Here is a 26,428-nt window from a genome sequence, read left to right as displayed (position 1 = left end):
AGTACCTGTTCTGAATTATGAACTTTGAAATATTTGAAGAAATCTGAAGTATCTCCCCTGAGTATTCTAGACTTCAGAATAAACATCCCAAATACCTCCAGTTATTATTCACTTGTTTCTTCTTTTAGACACACACACACTCATCTTCCTAATGGATGATCTCTGGACGTACTGCAATTAGGAAACATATGTTCTCCAGGGCAAAGTAAAATGAAGTTTTATTTTTAATTATGGATTTAATTGTACTTGTGCCATAAAGTTATTAAATGATCCACTTTTGTAAGTCAACTATGCATATAATTATGTACTATATCATTGCCAATGTGTCTGTTATTAATTATGAAATGCAAAATAAGATTATTTTGATATAATGAACCTTCTCCTTGGCCAGAATTCTGTGTCTAAAGAACATCTTATAACATACAATGTCAGCTAGCTGATGAAATCATTTGCTAAAAATACAAAAATATTCAAAATAATCTGAGTTTTCAATTCACATATGCACAAGTGTGGCTTCTTTCCATCTTTCCATTATAGACATTCTAAAATTAAAGTGTTCCATTATAAAGTACTATTAGTGAAAAATAAGCTAATCCAAATGTAAAAATGAACTGTTTTTACAACAAGAACAGTATATTAAATGCTAATTTAAACATTTTTTAGCTAATAAGGTAAAAATAAAGATAATTTATCCACATTCAGACTTTTCAGGTAGATTCAGTAAACAGGTTCATGTTTTGCCTTTCTCATGAGCTCAGTGTTGGCTATAATCACATCATCAATATTAATCACTAAAGTAGAAGTTATACTATAGTGTTATAACCCAATAATTTTCAATATTGATCTAATACTTCTAAAAAGCAGAAAAAATGTATTAAATTCATACTAAGGAAATTGATGGGTTTCAATTCACATGTCCTACACATATCTATTCTGTAATTACCTGTTTTTAAATGCCTAATAGTAAGTTATAATGTATATGAATATCCACAGTTATGTTTGCACTTACTACTATCTTGGAAAAATTAAGTACTATTTTGTTTTATGGACCGATGATGACTTTGTTGTATTTGTTAACTGTATTTGTTAACTGACTGTACCATGACAGACACTCACCAACATCAACATGGTTATTCAGTTGACATCTAGAACAAAAGATGTGGCATAATCAGAGGGAACTAGAAATTATGACCCAATAGTGGTTTGTTCAATTACCTACACCTCGTGTGTTCCTTTTCACAGAAGCCGAATGTTGCCAAACATAACAGATTCAAAATCACAGCATTCAAACACAATGCTTCTTAGTTGTGTGTGGAAAGACGAAAAGGGCATTTTGATTATTCTTTTAAAATAAACAAGTTATTTCCATAATTCTTGTCATGGGTTACATTGCATCCTCCCAAAATTCATGTTTAAGTCCTAATCTCCAAACCAAACAATGTGAAATGGAAATAGGTTTGTTGCAAATATGATAAAGTTAGGAAGTCAAACTGAAGAAAAGTGGACTTCCAGGGCAAGTTTGAAGACACACACACACACACACAAGAAGATTACCATATGAAGATGAAGGCACAGTTGGGATATGCTTCTAGCAGATGGGAAGGATGCCAGCAAGCCAACAGCCCTGGGGAAAGGCCAGCACCAGGTTCTCCCTCCAAACCCAAGAAACCAAGCCTGCTGACACACTGACCTGGAACTCTTAACCTCCAGAACTACAAGGCACTAAACTTTAATTGCTGAAGCCCCTCAGCTTGTGATACCCTAGCAAGCTTATGAAATTATGAAACTCGTAAATATTTGGCATTCTTCAGGTTATGCCTTCAAGAGGACAGAACACTCTTTTATAAAAACAAAATATTTCTTGAATGTAACATATTCTCATCCTCTGAGATAAAATTTTCCAACAGCTAAGAGTTACTCATATCTATGATATGAGTACAGTAGATCACATGTACAGGTAATCCAGCATTCTTTTCATTAGTTCATTATAGCATTCAAATTGATATATAGTAAAAATGGACTGTTTATCTCTGCAACTGACTTTGGCAGACAGTCTACAAATGTTTTAAGATGTTTGAAATTATAACATTACTTTGGGAAAATGTATAATTTCCTAAGGTAAGCCATTTTGAAATACAAAAATGCATGTTTTGCTGACAGTTGTGCATGCCTATGATCCCAGTGACTCAGGAGGCTGAGGCAGGAGGATTCCAAGTTTGAGACTAGCCTCAGCAATTTATCAAGACCCTGTATTAAAATCAAAAAATCAAATAGTAGGGTCTGGGGATGTAGCTTCAATGGTAAAGCATCCATGGGTTAAATCCCCAGTACCTCTGGGTTAAATCTCCAGTAATCCTCCCACAAACAAAAAGCATGTTTTATAAATCCTGATGTGTTTCATTAAAAGTTTCATTCTTTAGCCATACTGAATGTTTATATACACACTCACACACACACACATAATGTGTGTGTATTATGAATAGCATAAGTAGTTACTCTGTGTTAATCCAGAAGTTTGTGGGGATATTTTTGTTTGGTTTTATTTATTTATATTTTTGTACTGGGGATTGAACCCAGGCATGTTTAACTACTTAGCCAGTCCCCAACCCTTTTTGTGTTTTTATTTTGAGACAGAATCTCACTAAATTGCTTAGGACTTGCTAAGTTTCTGAGGCTGTCTTTGCACTTGTAATCCTCCTGCCTCAGCATTCCAAGACATAAGTCAGAGTTTTTCAAGAGTGCTTTGTTAGTTTGGTACTTGAATGGAGGTACACACACACACACACATACACACACACATACACACACACACACGTATATACATGTGTGTATAGATAGATAGATAGATAGATAGATAGATAGATAGATAGATAGATAGATATAGATATAGATAGATTGATGACAGAAATAGATTCCTGGGGACTGAACCTAGCCTCTCAGCCTGAGAAGCTTCTCTTCTATCTGAGTCACACTATGAGTTTCCATTCAAGATCTGAAATGCTCAATAAAACTTCCTGTAATGATGGAATATCCTGTATCTGCATCACCCAGTACAAGAGTCACTGGTCACCAAGAGGCTGTTCAGCATGGGAAATGGATGGTGCAAATAAGACACTGAGATTTTAATCTATGTTAATTTAATTGTAACAGAAATAACAATGTGGAGCCAGCAGTTATTGTACTGGACAACACAGTTCTAGACTTCAATTTGAAATTGAGATTCTATTCCTAACAGTGTGAAAATCACCACTGAAAATGGAGGAATAAGGAAAATAATAAGAAGTAACTGATGATTTGGATCAACTATCCCAGAACACACAAATGTGTAAGTTTCTCAGCACATAAGGTTGACTTTAATCCAAGTGATTATAAAATTCCATCAGCAAACTAAAACTGGCATCATTACTGGCATTAGCCAGCAGGGGGAACTGAAGAGTAGCAAGAAGTGTTTTCCTGGAGAATGTTTCTTCCCCCCAAATCCCTGGAGGCCTGAACACACACACACACACACACACACACACACACACACACACACACACACACACACACATTCTGTCTGCCCAGGAACTCCAAACCCTGTGCTTTCCAAATATTCATAGTTAGCTATATCATCTACATGTGCTTGTTTTTAAAGGTTCTCTAGGAGTTGGCAACTGAACTTGGCTCTAGACAATACAGTTGAAAATTAGTAGTTGTAAAACTGGATCTTCTCACTTAAAAATGTCTTTAGTGTTCAGGTTTTTATGTTGGCTTTTTAGCTTCATCCTGTTTCTCCACATGTCAGAGACAAGTTTTAAGGCCTTTCAGATTTACACAGGAAAATTTTATAGGCATATTGTCAATTCTTCAAAGTTATTTTTAAAAGGTTTCAACTTCACCATGGCCCCCAGGAATTTGATGGTTCCACCTAGAGTACATCCCTGACAACATGGGGTAGGGAGACTCTTTCCATTCTTCCCCCTGTCTGCTCCAAAGAGCATTATATGAGCTCTATATCCCCATCCCCTCCAAATAAAACCAAGACCTACCAAAATGACACTTCCACAATCTCAAAATATGGAGAACACTAAATAGGTTTTCTGCCAAAAAATGATAAGGAAGTAATAAATAAGAGAAATCAGTATGAGACACTAACAGTTTATTGCTCACCACAATTGCTTTCACAAGAAAACACTCTAAGGTTTTTAAGTAGTGGTGAAGATGGTGTTCATAGGTAGCTCTGCATAGAGCTCAGGCCCCTAATTGAGATGCCCAGTGTGGCCATTGCTATTTCAAAAACACAAGGTTTGGAGTGTCCAATTTATTTTAAGAGTGTTTTTCTCCTTTCTATTTAGTTAAGTCTAGTGTGACATGCTGGCAACGTGAAAAAAAATGTTAAATGGTAGCTCTTACATTTGTAATGTAGTCGTTGTCCACTAAGTGAAAGATTGTTTAAATAGCTGAAATTTTTTAATATCATCACTGGGAAATACTTAAAATTATATACACACATTTATTCTATCCAATGGATCCATTTCCACATTCTCAGGCAATCAAGCTTCTTCTCCTGCTGTCCTTGTATATTAAATTCAAATCATCAAGAACTTATATAAATCAAACTACTTGATACTATTTTTAGTGCCTGACTTATTTCATTTAGTATAATTATTTTGACATGTGTCCATCTTCTGAGTGTTTTAGTAGTGTAATTCAGTCCTCACTTGTGAGGAGTCAATATTTTTTATCCAAAATTCTTCAAATAAGAATATCTAAAGATATTTGGATATTGTAACTTTATTTGAAGAGCGATCAAGAGAGAGGAATGTCTTGTGGATGGCATTCTAATTTTCAAAAACGTATAATTTGCTTATAGCTTTTATAAATGGTGTGAAGGTAATTTTATAAAATATTTTAGTGCACCTGTGTTTTGACTGTGACATGTCATATAAGGTCTGATGTGAAACTTTCCACATGCAGCATCATGTCACCTCTCATAATAATTCAAATTTCTGAGCATTTTTTTATTTTTAGATTTGCAATGCTTGTCTTTTAGAACATGGTGTATTATTTAACTTTAATGAGCATTTGGATCATTTCAAATTGATGTTGATTAGTGAAACCTACTGTATAATTTACATATAGCTCTGCATGAAATTATGATCTTATATTTTAGTTGTTCAATTTTTTGAAATATATGAGTCTTGTTTCATTTAAATTTTAAAATATATGTTCAGGTTTTTTTGTTTGTTTTACTTTTAAATGCTCCAAGATGTATTTCAGGAGCTCTTTAACCTTTACTGATAATCTATGTTCATATCTCAGTCTTGTTTGATGTTGTAAATCTTGGTCTCCCAATAATAATCTAGGTATGGGTGAAGTGACTATTGCCCACTGTGCTTCAATTAATTCTGCTGTGGAAAATTTTCTGTGGAATATCCACCTGAAATTGTGAATTCAGTAATCTTTTACATTTTAAGGCTTGTCTGGAAAAAAATTAACTCTTGCAATCACAGTTATTCATACTTAAAATGTAAATGAATCCTTTTTTTTAAACTTGGCAAATGTATTAAAATTTTGAAAAAATAAAATTCATATATTAGAGTATATGAAATCATAATTCTTAATATAAGTTAAAAATAATTATAGCTTGATGAATTTGTCTAAAAAGTAATTATTAGTTTTGAATGCTGAGTCCCCTACATAAAAACAATTATAATTCCTACAGAAAATAATTCACAAGTCACATAAATCTGAATGGTGATATTATTTTATGGTTCTTAAATGGAGATCACCATGAAGTATTTATCATTACTTTTGACTTAGGAATTGTTCCATGTCATTATGTGGTCAAAAGTCTGTCAAAAAAAATGGGACATATTTAGATGATTGATTAGAAGTGAGAAAACATGGCACCTACAAAAAAATAAATTGTCTTCGAAGAATCACTTGGATATCTGAATTATTTGACTGTCCTCATCCTTCTGTCCAGAGGGTGGTGGTCTTTCTTTTTAACCAAGATATCTTTTTTCTTAGAGGACCACATCCAGCTCACCCATGGCATATGATTTTAAAATTTTTCTTTCATTCAATTTAAATTGTCACTAACATGTTATAATTTATGATGTGTCACAAAGAGGTATATAACATCAAGACTATATATCTGTGTGCATATCTATGAGGCTTGCAGGGAGCATAGCCCTGTTCATTTTATAATTTTGTTGCAGTTTAGTTTTCTTTATCTAGGACAAGTTTAGATAAAAAAAATCTAAGTGACAGCACAAGAAGCCCAATTAGATGGTCTACTAGTGGGATGCTGAGTAGAATTTATCTAGTTTGGAAAGAAATTTGCAAGTGGCATAATTTTAATATAAAGCCTGTTTTTAGGTATCTGGTAGTTTGTGTGACATTGGAAAATTGAATGTATGTATCCACAAAATGATTTAAGAATATAAGTGGATTTGGTAGTTGTCATTTGCGTAATATTTAGTTTACCATTAGGAGGAGGTCAGGGATTGATCCCAGGGACACTTAACCACTAGATCAACCTCCAAATTTGTTTGTTTGATGTATGTTTGTTTGTTTCTTTTAATTTTTAGAAATGGTTGTCACAAAGTTGCTTAGGATTTTGCTAAGATTCTAAGCGTGGTTTTAAACTTATAATTCTCTTCTCTTGACTTCCCAAGTCAGTGGTATTACAGGCATGCATCTGGAACTTTACCAGTTTTTTCAGGGTGGATAGTAGAGATTGAACTCAGGGGCACTAAACCACTGAGTCACATTAGTAGTCCTATTTTTGTATTTTATTTAGGACAGGGTTTCACTGAGTTTCATAGGGCCTTGCCATTGCTAATGCTTGCTTTAAGCCTGTGATTCTTTTGTTTTAGCCTCCAAAGCCACTGAAATTACAGGCATGCACCACCATGCCCAGCCAGTTTACCAATTTTTTTAAAACAAAGATTATCTTAGAAGTTTTCCTTCTAATATAGAATTAATTATTTATAAATTGATTTATACATAACCATCAAAAATTCACTAATTCTTAAGAAGAGTATAAAATTACAAAGCAAATAGTTATTTTTAAGCTAACAAAAAGAATATACACTGGTTGAAGTTTATCCTCTACTCTTGTAAGAAAAAGAATCATAATTCGGTTGGAAGAACTCTGAAATTTTTCAGTGCTAGTGTAAGTGTAAATAAAACCTGTCCTGAAAAGTGTGTATTATTACATATTTGTTAATAAATCAATAGTCTCATTTTTTTGATTTGTGTTATGGAGTTGATTTTTTAAAATATACCTTTATTTTTTTATATACAGTTCTGAGAATCAAACCCAATTCCTCACACATGCTACATGAGTGCTATTCCTCTGAGCCACAACCACAGCCGCTTCATGGAGTTTTTCATAAACAAGAAGTAAACCTAAATTGTTGTTATCTGAGTAAAGATCAGTGATTTTTTTAGCATTTATGTTTTAGTTTAGGTGGACACAACATCTTTATTTATTATTATATTATAATTATTATTATTATTATTAATATGATTATTGGAGCTGAACATCAAATTCAGTGCCTCACACTTGCTAGCCAAGTGCTCTTCCTCTGAGCCACAACCCCAGATCCAAGTATTTTTACCTTTGGCCTTCTGATTTTTGGTGTAAAGAATCTAAGAAACGATGAAGTCCAAATTTTCTCATTTTGTCAGCAGGAAAAGAGGGACTCAGAGAAATGACTAAATCATTTTAAGTTGCATATTACATCAATGAAAGATAAAGTTCAAATAAATATAAATAATAGGACCTCAAATAAAGCAGCATTCTTTCTGCATTTTGATTATGTTTTCTTCCATTTGATTCTAACTGGAAGATGTGTCTTTAATAAGCATTTGACCATATTTGTACATCTGAAGAAAGTACTAATCACTATGTATACAAATAATCATTTACATTAGACTTCAATGAAAAAATTCTGTTTTATATGCACTTTTACAGAGGAGTATTGGTCACACTTTTTAATTTATTCTCATGTTTTATTGGTATCACTTTCAAACATTTTCTTACAACTAGGTTGTTTAGATCCATGTGAGGCATCAATTTCATGGTTGTCTCTGAACCTTCTAAAACTATGTGCCAGATTTAGCTGGAAAGTTCTCAAAGATCAACTCTCCAAGTCAAAATGGATTTTCATTCTATGGCTTTTCTCATTTTTTTTTCTTATCTTTCTTGGAAGATGCTTACTTTGCTCCAAAAGTTACTGCTGGTGCTACCTTAATTTAGAATTCATTATTTATCCAAATAAAAATTTCAGATTGGTTTAACTTTTTTATAGGTCATTTTTTTTCCTTCACATTTTAGATCTGTTTTAGCTATCTATTGAACACTTTCCAAATTCTTCATGAACTTCAACACCAAGAAGTCAAAATGAGAAATTGTGTATTAAGGACTATCTAGTTAAGGATCTTGGATCTGCTAACAATGGTGACAAAAAGTTAGAGGAAGCACACCTAAAACTGCTGAGTCTAGGAATGGACACCATGCAAGGTTAGCAGGGCCTTAATGTCAAAGAGAAAAGGGGGTAAAAATTTTGTGAAACTACAAGATGGGTAAGGCAGAAGGATCCACAAGTTCAAAGCCAGCCTCAGCAAAAGTGAGGCACTAAGCAACTCAATGAAAGCCTGTCTCTAAATAAAATGCAAATAAAAGCTGGGGATGTCATAACCCACTTGAATCAAAGTGTGAAATATGATATGTCAAGAACTATGTAATGTTTTGAACAACCAACAATAAAAATTTTTTAAAAAGCAGGGGATGTCATTCAAGGGTTGTTTCCCTTGAGTTCAATCCCCAAAATAATAATAATAATAATAATAATAATAATAATAATAATAATAATATTCAAAATAAACTAATCCCCAGTAATGGGCATTAATGTGTCAGTAGTTTCAAATGTTTGTGCTTTGATTGTCAAATAAAATTGCAAGTATGCTCTGGTAAATCTGAGATATAATAGTCATATTAAAATTATATCTATTCTTGTAATGTCCAGTATGTGTACAAAAATGTCTTATTAAATGACAGGCATATACTCTAAGGAAGCCACTCCAAGTGATTTTGCCATTTTTGCCGACATCGTACTGTGTACTGACATTTAGATTGTATATAAATACAATGCTAGGCTACACATTGTAGCTATTGTTGTATATAATGTCCACCACCGATTAAAAGATAAATAAGCTACACAGTATTGTATGTTATAAATTTAGAGAGATCAGTGTGCACATCATAATGTTATAAATAAACAGATTTGTGAAACTAAGGAGAGAATCTTATTTTTTCTCTATTTTTTAGTTGTAGGTGGACACAATATCTATAAATATTTTTAATATGGTTCTAAGGATAAAACCCAGTGCTTCACATGTGCTAAGTGAGCACTCTACCATTGAGCCATAAACCCATTCCTAAAAAGAGAATCTTCAAACACACACACACACACACACACACACACACACACACACACACACTTTACATTTAAACAATGAAAAATAAAAATTTCAACTGATTAGGGGTAAAAAAATATCCATTGCTTCTAAAGAAAGCTTCTGGAGCTATGGGGTATCTGTATAAAAAAAAGTGATCATAATATTGCTTAATACAACATAATAAATATTTCAGAGATAAAAATATGTAACTATAAAACATTCAATAGTTACTGATAAAAAAAGAAAGTTTTATTGTGAATTTGTTGGTACATGATCATAATATTTACTGTTTGTGAGGTTATGGCAAAACTAATTCCCCCAAAACAAATGCTGAATGTCTTCTTTGATATGAAGAGGCTGATTCATAGTGGGGTAGGGGGGGAGCATTGAAGAAATAGACAATGTTTAAAAAAAGGCATAAAGGTGAGAGGGGAGGGCATATGGGTAGAAATAATGTTTGAATATGTTGGAGATTATTATTCAAAGTACAGATAGGTAGAGATTGGGTGAGTTGATGGATGGGTGGATGGATTGATGGATGGATGGGTGGATGGGTGAGTGGATGGACGGGTGGGTGGATAATTTGCCTGATAGCTACTGGTTTTCTTAATATCTTTGAGGCTTATTCAGGTTTACTACAGTAATGGCCTGGCAGGGATGTAGCCCTCTTAGGACTTCACAGCCAAGTGTAAAGACGGGTAGGGGACATAGGTGTAGAGGCTATGCCTTGAGAGCTGCTGCTTCCTTCCGTTTCCTTCCTGTTCCAGTATACCCACTGATTAGCACCAGTGAGAAATGGTGAGGACAAGGGGGGAGCATGGTGCCATGTTCTGTCTTCATTTATGAGAGGAAAATATTTATTTTGTCTCTTGATGTGGTTTTATTACTTTGCTTTTTTGTTTTAATCCATGCAATAGTGGAGACAATTCTTTTGATAATGGTGGTGTATTACCCATGAATTCCACCATGGGTATCTTTTTTTCTTTCATAGTAATAATATATGTTCATTACAGAAAATTTAGGGAGTTAAGAAAAGTACAGGTCCATGAGGAACAGTTGATGGTCTCTTCCTGGATATGGGATTTGGTTAACATTTCGGGTGTGTTTTTCCACTTCGCATGTTCGCATGTGCATTTATAGAGATGGTTTTCAGTTCTGAGATCATATTCAGAACAAGAACAGTGTGCTGTATTTTTCTTGGTTGTCACTTTTGTCCAAGGTACCTCATGTCATTCGTACCTCCTGGCAGTGGTTGGGGACACTGCGCCTCCACTATGTGCTGGACTGCAGTAGTGCTTCACCTGCCAGAATCCACGTCCATTGCCTTGCGAGGCAGTGACTGTGCTTGTGCGTGGAGAAGTGTGTGGCTCATCATGGACGGACACACCACCAGGCCTCCCAGACCCAGAGCTTGTGGTGCACAGTGCCTGTGGTTAGCATTTGGTCACACATGCTCGTGTCTCACTGGCTGGGATGACATACAGTTGATACACCCATCTGTACACATAATTCAAAATGTAAGTAAGTCCCTAATGAAATATAAAGGAGAAGTAAATGGAAGTCATTCATAACAACATAAATGCTTGCTCATGGTGGAGAAGGACATGTAAACGTGGCTGCTACAACCATGGCCACCTGGTGGTGGCAGTTAGTCCCCAGAAGCAGCCTTGTGTTGATGTCATGGTTTTTCCTAAGAGTGAACAACTTCTGGTGAAGTCCCAGATGTGGCAAAGTATAGTGGTTGCATTCCTGGAAAATTCAGTAAGTGTTGAAACCCTGCAAAAAAATTACTTTGTGTTGATTTTTCATTTAACTCTTAGGAATGATTTGTTCATAGGTCCGTGTTGATTATTTAGTACTTAGTTTATTTATATGGTTGGGTTTATTTTATTCAGTTTTAGTGATTTGTTTTTTCACAAAATTCATTTTATTTTCAAATTAATTAAAAATTTTCTCTGGGCACAGTGGCACATGCTTTTAGTAATCCCAGTAGCTCAGGAGGTTTAGGCAGGAGGATCCTAAGTTTAAAGTCAGCCTCAGAAAATCGAGGCACTACGCAACTCAGTGAGACCCCGCCTCTAAATAAAATATGAAAAAAGGCTGGGGATGTGGCTCAGCGGTTGAGTGCCCCTAAATTCAGTCCCTGATACCCTACCCCCCAATTTTTTTTGCTTGTTTAAGTTATTTTTTATACAATAAAGCAAAATGTCCCCCCACTATCCAGTTCCTAGCTATAATAATACAATTATACAGAAATACACACACATTAATTTTTCCAGTTTCTACAAAGACAGCATGTGCTATACATGGTACACAAAGCATTTTTTTTAAGCTGCAAATTTTTCCATTGTATGAATCCACCAGTGATCTCAATTGGGGCATTTCCAAACTTACACCTTAAACCATGATGTTGTTTCATTGTATCTGAATTTCATTGTATCTAAATCCTTGTACACCCACCAAGTCAAGGGAACCTTATTTGTTCTTTTACTAAATGTTTCCAAATTGCCCTCCAGAGATTATGGGGTTTGCATTGTACTGGGGAGGTACAAAATAAGGTCCATTTCCTGGCATGGTGATACATCTCTATCTTCCCAGTACTTACAAGCCTGAGGCAGGAAGATTGCAAATTCAAGGCCAGCCTGGGCAATTTAACAAGACCTATCTCAAAATTTTGATATGGGGTGGGGGCTGCAGCTCAGTGGGAGAGTGCTTGCCTAACATGCCCAAGGCCCTGGGTTCAATCCTCAGTACTGTGGGGGGGGGGATTAGGGTCCAATTTCTCAGGGCACTTGTATAAAATCTGTATCAAAATCAAACACTTTTTTTTCTAATCCTCCATTAGGTTTTTAAAAAATTTATTGAGTCAAGTTCATCAATCTATATTTTACATGCAGTAAATGCCCTTTTTACCATACACAATGGAGTATAACTTTATTTGCATCTTTTATTATAAACCATGATGTGTTATTCTTATAATTGCAAGAAGGGAGATTGCTTAACCCCAACCCTAAAATGTAATGAGTACAACATTTAAATAACACTCGTCAATTTGAATATTTCTCCAATCCCAGCAAATCTCATTCTTTGGCAAATTCAAAGCACATAGTGCAATATAAAATGATTTTAAAATGTGTTCCTGCCAATTTTAGAGAAGCATAGTAAGACAAATTGTCAAGATGGAAAACCTTAAAGGGCAAGATCCATTTATTGAATAATTGAAAGAAAGAGGAAATGCATTACTCATTAGCCACGAAGATGCATGGTGCCTAATCTGTGCCTAAAGAGGCCTGTGTAAATGAGGATGCATAGAACTGTTTTAGCCACCAGCATTCTTTCCAGCTCTCCACCTGTGGGTGCCCTGCTTACAGGTCACAGTACCAGAGCATTGGTGGGTTGATGGTGGCTTTCAGGTGTAGCTAAAGTCTGGTGTTGCCATAATTCCCTGTAGCTTTCTTCGCCCTTTGCAGTGACTGGTTTACTTAAATATTTTAACTAAGTCAGGGATTTGCCATTATCTGCTTTGTTTGGGGGCTTTTGCTTTCCAAGGACCACACAGTGTAGACTGGAGAACAGGCATTTGGTGGACAGAGTTAAGATCAGAACCCAAAACTTCTGATGTATCAAACAGCAAGGTGACCTCCAGCCAGCAAGTTCTCACTTCTCTGGGCTCATTCCATTTGACAACAGAGGGTTGGATTCCCAGTGTGGTCCAAGGGTCAGCAGCATCACCTGTGAGATGGCAGGCAGTTCAGGAATTGGAGCCCCACCCAGAGATGCTGGGCTGGAGTCTGCACCTTCACAAGACCCTCCCTGGGTGATTGGCACACCTGCTCAAGTGGGGGCCTAGCCAGGACAGCCTCCTGGCTGGTCTCCTTTTACAGTTTTGGGCTCCTGGGTTCCTTTAGTGCTTCCCCAGAGCTGGCTGGGACAGACTGGTGTGGTTCTTTGGAGAGGCTCAGGCTTCCTATTTCCCTCCTTGCTCGTCCAGGGCAGCAGCAACTGCCATGCTCTTGGCACCACACCTTACTCTCCAGGGGTGTTCAGGCTGGGATTAGACATGGGGCAACAGGAGAGGAGGCCACACCTGCAGGACACGTGCCTTCTGCAGACTTGGCGGCATCGAGCTTGGTGGCTGTACCTACTATGTTACTTACCAGCGTAAGTGTATTTAAAGGGTGTCTTTTGGAAAGGAAGTCTTGTTGATGTGAGCAGATTTATTTCAACATTAATTTTAGAGGAATTTGGATATAAACGTACCAAAATAGAGAATATTGATTGATTCTTCACCATCCTCGTCCAAGGAGAAGGGAGTAGTGCAGAAGTATGCAGATGGGTTCCTGCCAGTGCCGGGGCCTGTGCCCATCAATTGGCGTAGGTGAGGGAAGAGCCCCGCCACATGCCCAGCCCCTCTCAGTTGGCATGTACTCTCTGAATTTCCATGCTCCTGAAGCTTTCTCTCCTCAACCAGATTGATACCCCTGTTTTTGTGAAAGAAAAATTCAGGAAATTTGTGAGAGATGACAGAAAAGGCACGGAGAGGGCAGGCCAGACCCTGGCTCCCACTTCTAAGATAAAGGCCCTGCAGGATCCCCTGCAGCCACTTCTCCCTGGCCTCACCAGGGAGCTTGGTCCATTCCTGGGGACCCACAAAGTTTTGGCTTCATTGTAAGCAGAAATCTTCTATAAAGGTTCTCAAAACAGCACTGGGCAGTAATAAGATACCCAGAGGTCACCAGTGCAGTCATTTGTCCTCAGGCCTCACGAGATGCCCTGTCCCCTCATACCTAGGCAGCACGTTGGCCTGAAGCTGGCCACGTTCAACCACAGCCCCGGAGGTGCCTCGCTTATGAACCAGGGCTTATTTCTGCTTTGGTGCATGATTCAGGTTTGAACTGCTTACCAAACAAACACCAAAGATGATGGCTTGCTCTGATGCAAACTGTGTGTGTATACACGAGTGTGTAAGCAGGAACTGAGAGACCACGTGAGTGGCACATGCTTTTCATGGTGGCGAGAGATGTGGAAGAGGAGGTTTGCAAATGTGCCCTCATTTCAGAAAGTATTGCAAGCTGTGCTTTTCCTGTTTCTGAACTGTAGTAAAGAAAGAATGCATCTTTTTTAGCACAAAAATGTAGTCGAGGTGATCTCCCCCTGCCAGATGCCTACAAAAAACTTACTCCAAATTGGGCTATGCCTTGATATGTAATTATTGGTGTTTCATTATTCTGTTTTGAGAATTTTATGGAATTTGGCTTCTGGGATAATCAACAATGACATCATAGTAGTTATGGCACTTAGGTCCTTTGACCTTAGGAGCAAAGCTTATTTTTTAAGTTTATACGGGAGCATCTATTTTCTATTCTTTCCCCACAATTGAAGAATTCTACTTCCAGTTAATTCTACATCCAGTTAAGTCTCAGCATCCCGTGGTGCAGGGGCATTTCTGAAGGCCTGGTGAGTGTAGCTGTGGCACGCTTGATTTAAATTTGCATTTGCATGTTAGAACTCAGGTGTCCCTGGGCTGGCTGGGGCACATCAGGAGGCCTGACTTTTGCCTGGAAGTTTGGCACTTGCTGAACAAGAACTTGTTGCTCTAAGAATGTCAAGTGCACCTCCTCAGTCAAAATGCAAAGGGGGAGGGGGAAAGGCCAATCAGAAACATCTGTTTGTTGTTAAGTAACATTTGCTTCATTCGCTATTGAAAACACTTCTCATTCAGGAACTGTATTTGTTTTTAAAGGGAAAAATCAACTTGTGGGCTATAATTTCCTAAGTGTGCTTCAGAAAGGGTTTGCAAAGACTGGAGACAGGGAGCCCTGGTTTGCAGACCACCAGCTGTGGGATCCCCAGCCAGCGCACCCTTCTTCACAGGAAGGGTGGTAGGTGGCTGCTGGCTGTGACTGCAGGCTGGAGCTCGCTCCCCTGGTGCCATGCTCCTGTGTCATTCTGTGTCTTCTCTTTGCTCTCCCCCATACAGATTCGGAGTTAGGTGTTGGCGCGCTGCCGGAACATGACAGCCAGGATGCAGGGCCAATTGTCCCCAAGATATCAGGTCTAGAGAGAAGCCAGGAGAAGAGCCAAGACTGTTGCAAAGAGCCCGCCTTTGAGCCTGTGGTGCTTAAGAACCCCTGCCCTCAGGTCCCGCAGCCGCTGCCCCAGCCCCAGGCGGAGCCCCAGCTCCGAGCCCCTTCTCCGGACCCTGACTTGGTGCTATGCACAGACGCCCCACCAACAGCCCTTCCTCCAAGTACGAAGCCCCCGCAGGGCCCCCCCGGAGGCCCCACTGCAGCCCGCCCCGCAGCCTCAGGTGCAGCGGCCACCCAGGCCACCGTCCCCCACTCAGCTGCTCCACCAGCACCTTCCTGCTGTGCAGGCCCACCCCTCATCCCAGGACCTGCCCCAGCCCCTGTCAGCCTACAGCAGCAGACTGAGCCTCAACAGTTTAAGGTGAGCCAACCTGCTCTCTGCCCGCCGGCCACCTTTGATGGATGGTCAGAGAGTCTGAGTGAGGGCTTCCTAGGAGATGGGTGGCCTGATTGAGAACTGTCCTTGTTTTCTCTGGGAGGCGAGGAGATAGGGAAAGGGGCTGTTGGGTGAAAGCTGGTTGCGTTGGCTGTTGACACTACACAGGAGTGAACTATCCAGGATCTCCTGGAGGACAGAGGCAGGAAGGAGAGGTGCTTACCCAACAGGTGGCCAGGCCCATGCCATGTGCCTATAGTCCCAGCTCCTGAGGCCGGAGGGTGGCTTGAGCCCAGGAGCTGGAGACCAGCCTAGGGCACATAGAAAGACCCCATCTCAAAAGATGAAAGAAGAAGAAGCAGTTGAAGGTGTGTGCCAGGGAGTGGAGGCCAAGGTGCCTCCGAGGGCCCTGAAGGTGGAGACTCAGAGGAGAGAAGGGGTGTTGCGGGAGGGTTGTCTCCTCAGGCCCAGGAGACTGAGACCAGTGCTGGGTTGAGCTTTTTCAGTGGGATTTGCTTCCTCATTTGTGAGTCAGAGAAGAAACCAGTGGGGAGAGCCAGGTCCTCCTGGTTGGTCTATGAGGGGCCGTCCAGAGTGACCCTGAGCCCCGTGGGCTCCTGAGACTTGTGCTTGTTATTGTTTTCCTTTTAGAAGCCTGATGGGGTCAGGGACAGGTGAAGAACAGACCTAAGCAGGCAGGTTCCTCCAGGGGCTGGGCCAGCTCCTAACCCGGGCCACTCCTGTGGCACAAGACCTGGCCCACGTCTTCCTGTGGTCCTGGGGTTACGGTAGCAGACAGGGGCGACCCACGTGGTGGCTCTGTTCCGTTTTGTTCCTTGGCTGCTTTGCAGGAAGTGTGGCGAGGAGGGTGGGGACAGCAGGAGACAGAGCAGTGCAGGCCAAGCCACAGGAGCGAGGGGGGCTATCTCAGCAGAGAACTGCCTGGACAGCCCTGTGCGTGGCGCTGGGCAGTGGTCTCTGCCGGGCTGTGTGGTGGGGAGAGAGAGGCCCGGGGAGGGAGGGCAGTGGGAACGAAGATACTCACCTGCGCCTGTTTCTCCCTTTGCTCCACAGCAGCAGCAGGAGCAGCACTCCGGCCAAGACTCAGCCCGCCGCCCTGCACCTCTCCCACCACCCCTCTGCCTCCCCGTTCCCCCTCTCCCTGCCCAGCTACAGCCCCCTGCACAGCTTCACCCCCGCCCTCCAGGCCCCCAGCTCACGCGCATCACCCCAATATGTATGCCCCGCCCACTGCTTTGCCTCCGCCATCACCGCTGACCTCAGGGAGTCTGCAGGTCCACAGACACCCTGCCGGGAGCACTTACTCAGGTAGGTTGGCCGGGTGGGCGCCGGGACCTCACTGCTGTCCCTGCTGTCCCTCATCGCCAGGCCGGGCGCACTTAAACAACCATGCCCTGGGAGGCGGGTGGGGGAAAGGAGGCCTGAAGGGTGAGGCCCAGCAGGCACCCTGGCTCAGCAGAGCGGCCACAGCCTGCCAGGCCCGCGCCTGCTTCTCTCCAGCATCTCAGGCCGCGTCCTGGGGCGTGGGTCTGGCCTGAGGGCTTCCACCTTCCTGGGAAGAAGAGATGCACTTTTATGATGAAGCATCCCAGAATTTAGGGATGACCTGGTGGGAGATGGGGTCCTTCTCCCCTCACCTGTGTCGTGGGCCAGGGTCCCAGTATTGCTCTTCGTCGCTATGTGTCTGCCCTGAGGCCAGCCGGGGAGCCTGCTGCGTTCATGGCTGGCAGGCGTCCCCCCTGTTACCCCCACCTCCAAATGACCCAAGGAGGCCAGAGGGCCATCCCAGTCGTGTGGATGGGGAACTGACCTGCTGGGCTGTGCAGCTGGTCCCCAGGCCCAGGTGTTAGTTGAGAGCAGCCCCAGGCTATGGCGGGCCTGAGGTTGTCCCCTCTGTCCCAGGCCCCGGGGTCTGGGTCCTCAGCCCTCCACCCTCCATGCTAAAGCACCCAGATGTCCCAATTAGAAGGAAAAGGTGCCGACATCTCCCTCTTCTTCTTTTCCAGAGCAAGACATGTTTTTTTTTTTTAATATTTATTTTTTAGTTCTCTGCGGACACAACATCTTTGTTGGTATGTGGTGCTGAGGATCGAACCCGGGCCGCACGCATGCCAGGCGAGCACGCTACCACTTGAGCCACATCCCCAGCCCCAGAGCAAGACATCTTGCGGCAGGAACTGAACACACGTTTTCTGGCCTCTCAGAGTGCAGACCGAGGGGCCTCCCTGGGCCCCCCGCCCTACCTGCGCACCCAGTTTCACCAGCACCAGCACCAGCACACACACCAGCACACGCACCAGCACACCTTCACACCCTTCCCCACGCCATCTCTCCCACTACCATCATGCCAACGCCAGCACCTCCCATGGTGTGTAACCCAGGCAGAAATGTGAGGATAAGTAGAGCCCACTCTCTTCTGTGTGCAGGAGGGTGGGGCTGGCGCAGGCGTGGGCCCTGAGGCCAGGTGGCCTTTGAGGGGCAGTGTCCTGCACCTTACCCAGGTGCCCGCTGCACGCATTTGCCAGTGCTGGGTCCACCTGCTAGTGGCCTTCCTTCTCTGGGCAACTGCCATCCTGGCCCGACAGCAGTGTGAACCAGGTGCTGATGCACAGATGCTCACAGCACCAGGAGGGAGGGGACAAGTGGAGGAACAGCCACTGGGGCCAGCTGCCTGCCCTGTGTGGGGTGACATTCAGAGGCTGAGCCCTGAGCCTGGAGGTGTGTGGGCATTGCCATATACCCAGGGAACTGGGAACTGAAACGGATGGTCTCAGACAGGCTTTTTTAAATCTTTAAATGCCCTAGCAGAGTTCTACCTCAGTTGTCACTTATGTCCAGTGTTTAGAGAAGGGCCTGGTTGAAACCCTGAAGAGGAGAGTCCATCAGGCCCCAGGAGAGCAGATGGGAATTCATGGAGGGTCCTCTCATCCACCTTCTCACCCACTGGCTCAACTTACTTTTCTTAACATATATTTTTAAAGTTTGTTCTACAAGTTTTATTTAGGGGAATATTAAAGATGAGGCTTTTTCACCATCCCACCCCCCCGCCCCACCCTCCACAAAAAGTCCTATAGCAAGTTCTGTGTCTTTTTCTTTCTGAAAGAACTGCATTTATCAACAGTGATTTATTTGTTTAAATTCCTTTTTAGTTGTAGCTGGACACAATATCTTTAATTTATTTATTTGTTTTCTATGTGGTGCTGAGGATCAAACCCAGTGCCTCATATGTGCTAGGCGAGCCCACCACTGAGCCCTGGCCAACAGCCATGTGTTTAAGGGCCTAATGGTTTAAGAAAATATCATGCTGGCCTGTGTGAGCTGGTCCACCAGTGAGTCAATCTGAGGTCTTAACATCCTGGAGGAAGACAGGCATGAGGGTGGGGGTGATGAGTCCTCCTGATGGGTTCAGAAGACCCAGCCCAAGTGCCCTGTGTGGGTGGCATCGACTTCAGAGAACGGCAGATCTGCAGTTCTTCTGGCAAGGAGAAGACCAAGTGGAGGGACCCTGGGAGGCCAGGCCCCATGCTCGGCTCTCTGGATGGATCTGGAGGTGCCTGTCCTCTCCAGTTTGGGTGTTCACTGTGTCAGCCTCTGAGCACAGAGTAGAAAGAGAGGAACCACCAGGTGTCCAGGGCCCGAGACACCGTGCCGCGTGGGCAGACTGGACTCGGGGTTGCCAGAGGCTCAGGAGCTCAGGTGGCTCCTATTCAGTGAGGTTGTAGGGTCTGGTGATGTCTCAGTGACAAAGAAGCTGTAGGCTGCCTCCACTGAACAGTGAACCAAAGGCAGATGAAGTAATTAGTTTTTGCTTTAATTCCTTTACAGTTTGACAAATACCCTACAAAAGTTGACCCCTTCTACCGGCACAGTGTGAGTTGCATTCCCTGCTACACGTTGAATGTGCCTTCTTTCCGTGTGTGCGCTCTCCCCTAGTCAGTACACAGCCAGCGGCCTTCCCGTCACCTCGCCAGTGTGCCCGCTGCTGCTCGTCCCTGTGGATGCTTGCTTTTGTGGTGTCTTGCTTTTGGTAAAGATGCAGTATCATCTTCAGAGTCAAAAGATCATAAGCACAGCCAGGACATCCCCCTGGGAACCAGAACCTGCCCTGCCTGGGGGTATAAGCTTTGCAGCCCTTGCTGCAGCAGAGCCCGAGGCCACAGGACCTCAGCCACAGGTGGAAAGCCAGCCACAGAGGGACCTCAGCCTGACTATTCCCTCTGAACAAAGTCCCTCATTCTTTTGACTCATAACTCTTCAAAAAGTGCATTTTTATTTACTTGAGACTAAATACAGAACCCTCTTCCACATGGCTGATACTGTTCTCCTGAGTGTATTTTCATTTTACAATTAAAATATTGTTTAATTAAAGAAAGCCTTAACATTAAAACGAATGCACCTTTTCTCTTTAAGCTCAATTCTTCTTTGCTTAAAAGATGCAGTTTTATGAAATTTTAAGTATACATTCCAGAACTTAAATTGGTACCAACCTGTTATATGATCATTGATGTAGAAGAAAAGAGCTTCTCTATACAAAGACCTTGAATACTTGATTGTGATACTTTGATTATGGGGTGAATACTGCATCATTTTTATCTGAAAATTTGCAAGTTTATTTGCTCAATGGTTTTTCTTTTCTTTTCTTTTTAATTTGTAAGTGAATCCAGGAAAAAGGAAAAGCCAAAATTGCTTGTAGCCATGTTGACTCATCATTTACAGCTATTCCCATTTTGATTTTTAGATTGTGTTCTCATTTTGGTGGAAATGTTGCTCAGCAGATCAGCAAAGACTGAATTCATTCATACTTTAAATAGATAATTAGGCACTTCATTAGTCAAGAGCATAGCTGAGAAATCAAGACTAGGAAATATTAGAAATCAATTAAGAATCACTTACTCTGGAGCCACTCAGAAGTGACGTGAGGCCTCTTCAGTAAGGAAAGGTGCATATGAGGGCCTTGCACCCACCACGTGGGCCACCTGTGTTGCTCAGCACTGATGCAGAAAGGTTTTCAGATGGACATTCAGGACCCAGTAGGCCTGGGTCCCTCTTGGGACCTGCCCATGAGTGGTGCCACTTTGCCTTGCTCTGTGTCTTGCTGATTTAACAAGGGACCAGCTCACAGAATGGTTTCTGTGGAGCTCAGTGTGCCCAGGAGGTGGCTCAGGTTGGCAGCCTGAAGCCACGCTCCGTTCTCCGTGGGCACACTCCATGGAGATGCCTAGGCTGGGGCTGGTGAGGCAGCCTAGGGGTCTGGACTTTGGAAAGTGTCCACGACCTCTGGTTCTCCAGCGGGGACAGTCTTCAGCTATATTTATTTTCCAGTGGTCAGCAGTGGGACAGATCAAAGGAAGTGGGAAGAGCATTGGGTTTCACTGTGAACGTGAAGGGAACTGCCCACCTGGACAAGTTTCTGGTGGAGGGTGTTGGTCACTCCACTTCCTTCCTACAGGGCCCTGGGGGGTCCTCACATGGCCAGTTACAGGGTGATATAGGAAGTGCTTAGTCCCTCTTGCCTTGGGATCGGGACGCTACAGGCGGACGGCAGAGGCCGTGCTCAAGAATCTAAAACCCAGTCTTGGACTTGAAAGGAGTTCTGAAGGGGGCATCCTTGCACAGTCCCTGTGTAAGTGGGTTCAGTTCAGGACCAATGAGTCTGAAACCTCTGTGCACCACTGGAGAGAGCAACTGGAGTTGGCCTGAAAGAGATGTGTGGGTCTCAGTCCCTGCCAGAGCAGTGGTGTGAGGGCCTTATTGGGAAGGTGCATTGTCATACTGTGACATGTGACACAACTGTGAGTTGGTGTGTCACTTAAATATCCACATGATGGTTTTGTCAAAGTGAACGGACCCAGAGGTGTAGAACCTCAGAGTTAATACAATTTCCAAAGGCAGGAAAGATGTGCTCACATCATCTCCCAGTATTGCTGTACATTTTTCCTCCAGTTATGTCCTTTGTATGCTAATGAGTCAAGAAAATTTATATTTTTCACTCAAAATCATGCTTTTCCTGTCATGAGGTGGTCAGACTCACACATCAACAGCTTGTCTTGCATGACCTCCAGTGAGCTTGTCTATTGAGCAGCAGACACGATTCAAAGCTGGCCCTAAGAATCAGGGCCTTGTGTTAATCCCAAAGAGCTCCAAGTTCCAGGAGAGCTGAGAGCGAGAATGGCTCTGAGCTCTGCATGCAGACCCAGCAGTCCTGGGGGAGCCCCACATGTTATTTGTTACATGTAATCTACCTTTTAAGAGAACTGGCAGCTCTATTTAAAGTTTAAACTGAGTCATTTTATTTTACCCTTCCACAAATATTTGTCATTATTTTAGATGAGAGAATTAAATTGTCCTCTGGAACTGCCACTTCTAGAACAACCTAATGAAGCACGGATTGTGAATGTGTTCTCATTTCCTCAAACTATTAAAAATCTAAAAGCACTAATTGAGTTTTAATGGTATAAAATCCTGGCACTCATGAGGAACTGCTTCTTTTTCTTTCCTTTTTCTTTTTTCTAATTAACTTGTGATTTTCTGGGCATTTTATTGGCCCAGCATCCCTCCTGGTTTGGATATGCATGAAACCTCTACCCATTTAGGGCTCAATTGTGATTCACCAATTAATAATTAGAAAGCTCCCTTTCTAATGGCGTTCTCATCTGGGACACCATTTGTTGGCTGATTGACTCTGAACTACTTTTAAATCAGACATTCGTGTGCATCTGTGTGATCACCCTTCCCATCCTGGTTCTTCACTAGTGGCACCTGGCTGAGTTGCCCGGCTCGATCCTGTTGGTGTCTTTCTGTGGGAGGGGAATGTGAACATGTCACCTGCCTTTGACTAAAGCCGTTTTCTCCTCTCATCTCTGGCCACAGCTCTTCCACTCCTACCCTCCTGCAGTGTCGAGCATCTCCCCCATGATCCCACCCATGGGCCCTTTTGGTTCACTACAAGGAGCATTTCAGCCCAAGGTAAGGAGGGCACAGGGGAGACCCAGGGGTGTGTCTTGCTGGGCACGACGGGGTCTGCCCCTTCTTCCTGCACAGTGACTGACTTCTCAGATCCTAAGTGACCTGGGGATTAGAGTGAGAGGATTTTCTTCTAGTCCATTTAGTTTTAAGCCTCAGCAAAATTTGAGGCTTCAGTTGGTACTCCCATGTAATATCAGCTGAGCTTCTCTGTCCCCTGTGGAAGATGCCACCACAAGCATGGGCTTCTGTCCAGGGAGCCATGACCTCTGAGCCCAGCTGACTTTTGAGGCAGAGATGGGAGGCTGGGCCTGTCAGTTTTCCAAGAAAGAGGCTGGACTGAAGTCCCAGGGGTGCAGCAGTCTGTGTTGTTGTATTGGAGAGATTCCCCTCCTGGCCCGCCCTGTCCTCCACAGCCCCAGCTGGGCAGCTGGGTCTGCTGGAGCGGAGGCCGAATCTCTGGCCTCCTGGTTCTGTGCTTCTCCTACCGCTGGCTCTCAGCATTCAAACTGCCAAGGTCACAAACATTTTTGAGAGGGACTTTCAAGACATGCATGTTTAAAATCAACTGCAGCCCATTTTACTCTCTTACCAAAGTGACGCATCTTCTAGTTGCAAAACATTCTTACATTTTCTGTGGTATATGCTTTTCTTTTTCTCTCCATCCCATTTCTGAGGTGAGCACCAGGGTGGGGCCAGCCTCCCAGGATGGGCAGCTGCTGTTTTGCCCAAGACTATTACACCTGGAGAGGAGGACAGAGGCCCTGGTGTAGGGTGGCTGCCCTCCAGGGCTCATCCCCCTGCAATGAGTGCCCCCTGACATGCGAGGTCACACGTGCAGAGGGCTCTACAGCGGCTCAGCCAAGTGCCTCCTATCTGGAGATCGAAGAAGGCGGTCTTCAACTCCTTCCCTGAGCCTGCTCTTTACTGCTCCCTCAGACCCTGGTCCGTCCCTTCTAGGTTGGGACAAATCTCTAGTGCATCCCCAAACAGACTGGTAGGTCATTTAATAAATTAGACTATTTCCCTCACTCACAATTATCCAGTCACACAGAAAACTGCATCTGGGCAGGAGAGAGCCTCTGCTGGTGTGGAAATAGGCCTTTCCAGGCCACCTTCCTAATTGAATATGTAGATTGCAGTTCATTAGTGGAGTTCTTCATATGTATGCAAATCAGGCCGTTAACAACTCCAGCTTAATTGTTGGTTGTGCCGCAGCTGATTGCTTTCCTTTCATTCCTTCCCCCTTCACCAGGGAGGCAAGCCTGGTGCCTGAACTTGAGCTCCTTTTCCACACAAGTTAACTTCTGGTGTGTGTGTGTTGGGGGGAGGGTGTCCTGGAGGTTGTGATTTCCTAAATAACTGGTGTTACATAGTTTTAAAATCCTTCTCCCACAAGACAATAATGACTGTGCCCGAAGTAGGCTTTTGGTTGTTGTTCATTCAAAGGACAAAAGCCTACAGATAGGTTAATATTATGAGTGGTGTGTAAGAAGGGAGGTAGGATAGGAGCGACACAGGCAGAATTTGATACTGCATCTGTGTGGTCCCTATGTTGGGTTCTCTTGTCCCATTTCCATCACCGCTAATGAGTCATTACTGAGTGTAATTTCTTGTTATTGTCTGCCAGTTAAAATGTGGAGCATTGGCTTAATGTCTGTGCAGTGCTGTCAGCTCTTCTGATGAGAAGCACCTGACACTGCAAACGATGGCGGTGTTCACTTGAACATCTCCTGGAATGTCTGGAGTGGGCAGAGAGGCGGCCAGCCAGAGCTGGGCCACCTGGGAAGGAGGTGTCCGGGCCAGCCTCTCCATGTGTGGCTGCCCTGTTTGGTCCCTGTGGCTTCCACTGTGGTGACGGGTGCTGGAGGCCACCTCTCTGCTTTAGATGGCATGGGAGAGAGCTGCCTTTGGTCAGAGCGCTGGAGAAAACAGGGAGCAGCCCTGTACAAGCTCACGTGCTCACTGAGAAAAATGAGTCTGATTTAGAATGAAACAGATGAAGTCTCACTTCTTCATTTAGAAGGAGGAAAGATTTTGCTTCATGTCCCGTGTTTTGTGCTTCCTAAGCTGTGGTCTAATTAATTTGTAGACATCTAACCCTATCGATGTTGCTGCTCAGCCCGGGACAGTCCCACACACTTTACTTCAGAAGGACCCACGGGTACATGCCAAGTCAGGCTTGGTCTCAGGTAACCCGGGTGTGTTCAGGGGACAGGTCCTGTGCATGACCCTCCTATCTCCTTTGAGAGAGCTGCTCTCAGGGAAGGGACTCTTCCCACCTGTGCAAGAGAGTGCCAGTTCCTCCTGGAAGACACTCTCTCCTGCCCTGTGAGTGACACCGGAAGGTTGACTTCCCAGCAAAAGGAGGGGGATGGGCTTGTGATCTGAGCCTATAAAGTGGACACTGTGGCTTCTCCAATTCCTACTTGACCAAGCCTTTCTGTCTGCAAGTCCTTATGTTGCTGTGGGTGCTCTGGATAGACAAGCACTGAGTGCTTCTCCTGCTGGACATCAGCCCCTGCCACCCGCTACCCGAGGTCAGGACATCCCAGACCCCATGGCTCCCCTGGCCCTCTGCTTTTAATGTGGCCGGGATACCCTGTGCTCTAGAGCTGAGTAAAATATCCATGATGTTTTGGTTATGTCATTTATTAATGGTCTACACTGCACCTACTCCCAAAGAAGAACTTGAAGTTCCACAGGAGGTACAATCTTGTCTCGACAATGGTCATTTATCTTTATAGTAAATGTGAGAGAACGATCCCATCCCAGTGCTGTCTCCTCCCTGGGTAAGGGCAGTTGGAGCTGATGGTGGGAGCTAGGTAGACAGGCTGAAGCTTTTCGGGCTGAAGGTCCCGAGAGCTGCCACCCCCGCGGTGACTCTTGGTGCAGAAAGGCTGGCCCACGCGTCCCCTCAGCATTGATCCTGAGTCTGCCTCTTCAGCCTGCTCTCCCCCGCACCCTCGGTGTGGTGTGGAAGGGCTGCCCCCCGGGAACCTCAGGATGGGCAGCACCAGGGCCAGGCTGCTATTGATTAAACTTGTAGGGGGCTTGTCGAAGGTGATGTCAGTGGAAGAGGGGACACTTGGCACTTTTGATAGTGTGAAAATGGGTTAATTATTCTCCAAAAGGGCTTCATTTAAAAGTAAAATTCTAACGTTTTAATTTCCCCTCCTAATGAAGCACTACAAATTTGTTAATTAGAGCAATTGTTTGAGTGACAGGCGTGTAACCAAGTTGTCATTTTCTCTTCACAGTTGACAGATCCTTTCAGACCTATGTTAAGGGTAAGAAAGCCTCTTCTAGCACTGTTTTGCAACCTCTGTTTGACTCCCTGTGGGTCGGAAACACAAGTCTGTAGCCAGCCTACTCAGCAGGCTGTGGCACGGTGGTTGGGTTTTCAGCTCCTGTGTGATGCAAGTGACCGAGTTGTTTTGCTTCGGGCAGTGGAGGAAGCCATGCCACGGGCTTCTTATTTATGTAACTGGTAGAGCTGAGTCCGATTCCAGTGTGAGCAGATCTG

General features: G+C 43.3%; 1 pseudogene; it reads left to right on the top strand.

Annotated features, from left to right (window-relative positions):
* The window catches only part of LOC110597423 (autism susceptibility gene 2 protein-like), an 81,070-nt pseudogene that overhangs the window by 41,873 nt on the left and 12,769 nt on the right, over positions 1-26,428 (top strand).

This window comes from Ictidomys tridecemlineatus, unplaced genomic scaffold, assembly GCF_052094955.1.
Source record: "Ictidomys tridecemlineatus isolate mIctTri1 unplaced genomic scaffold, mIctTri1.hap1 Scaffold_160, whole genome shotgun sequence".
NCBI classification, from domain to species: domain Eukaryota; kingdom Metazoa; phylum Chordata; class Mammalia; order Rodentia; family Sciuridae; genus Ictidomys; species Ictidomys tridecemlineatus.
The sequence above is the reverse complement of the archived record's forward strand: the minus strand, read 5'-3'. Positions and strand labels throughout refer to the sequence as shown.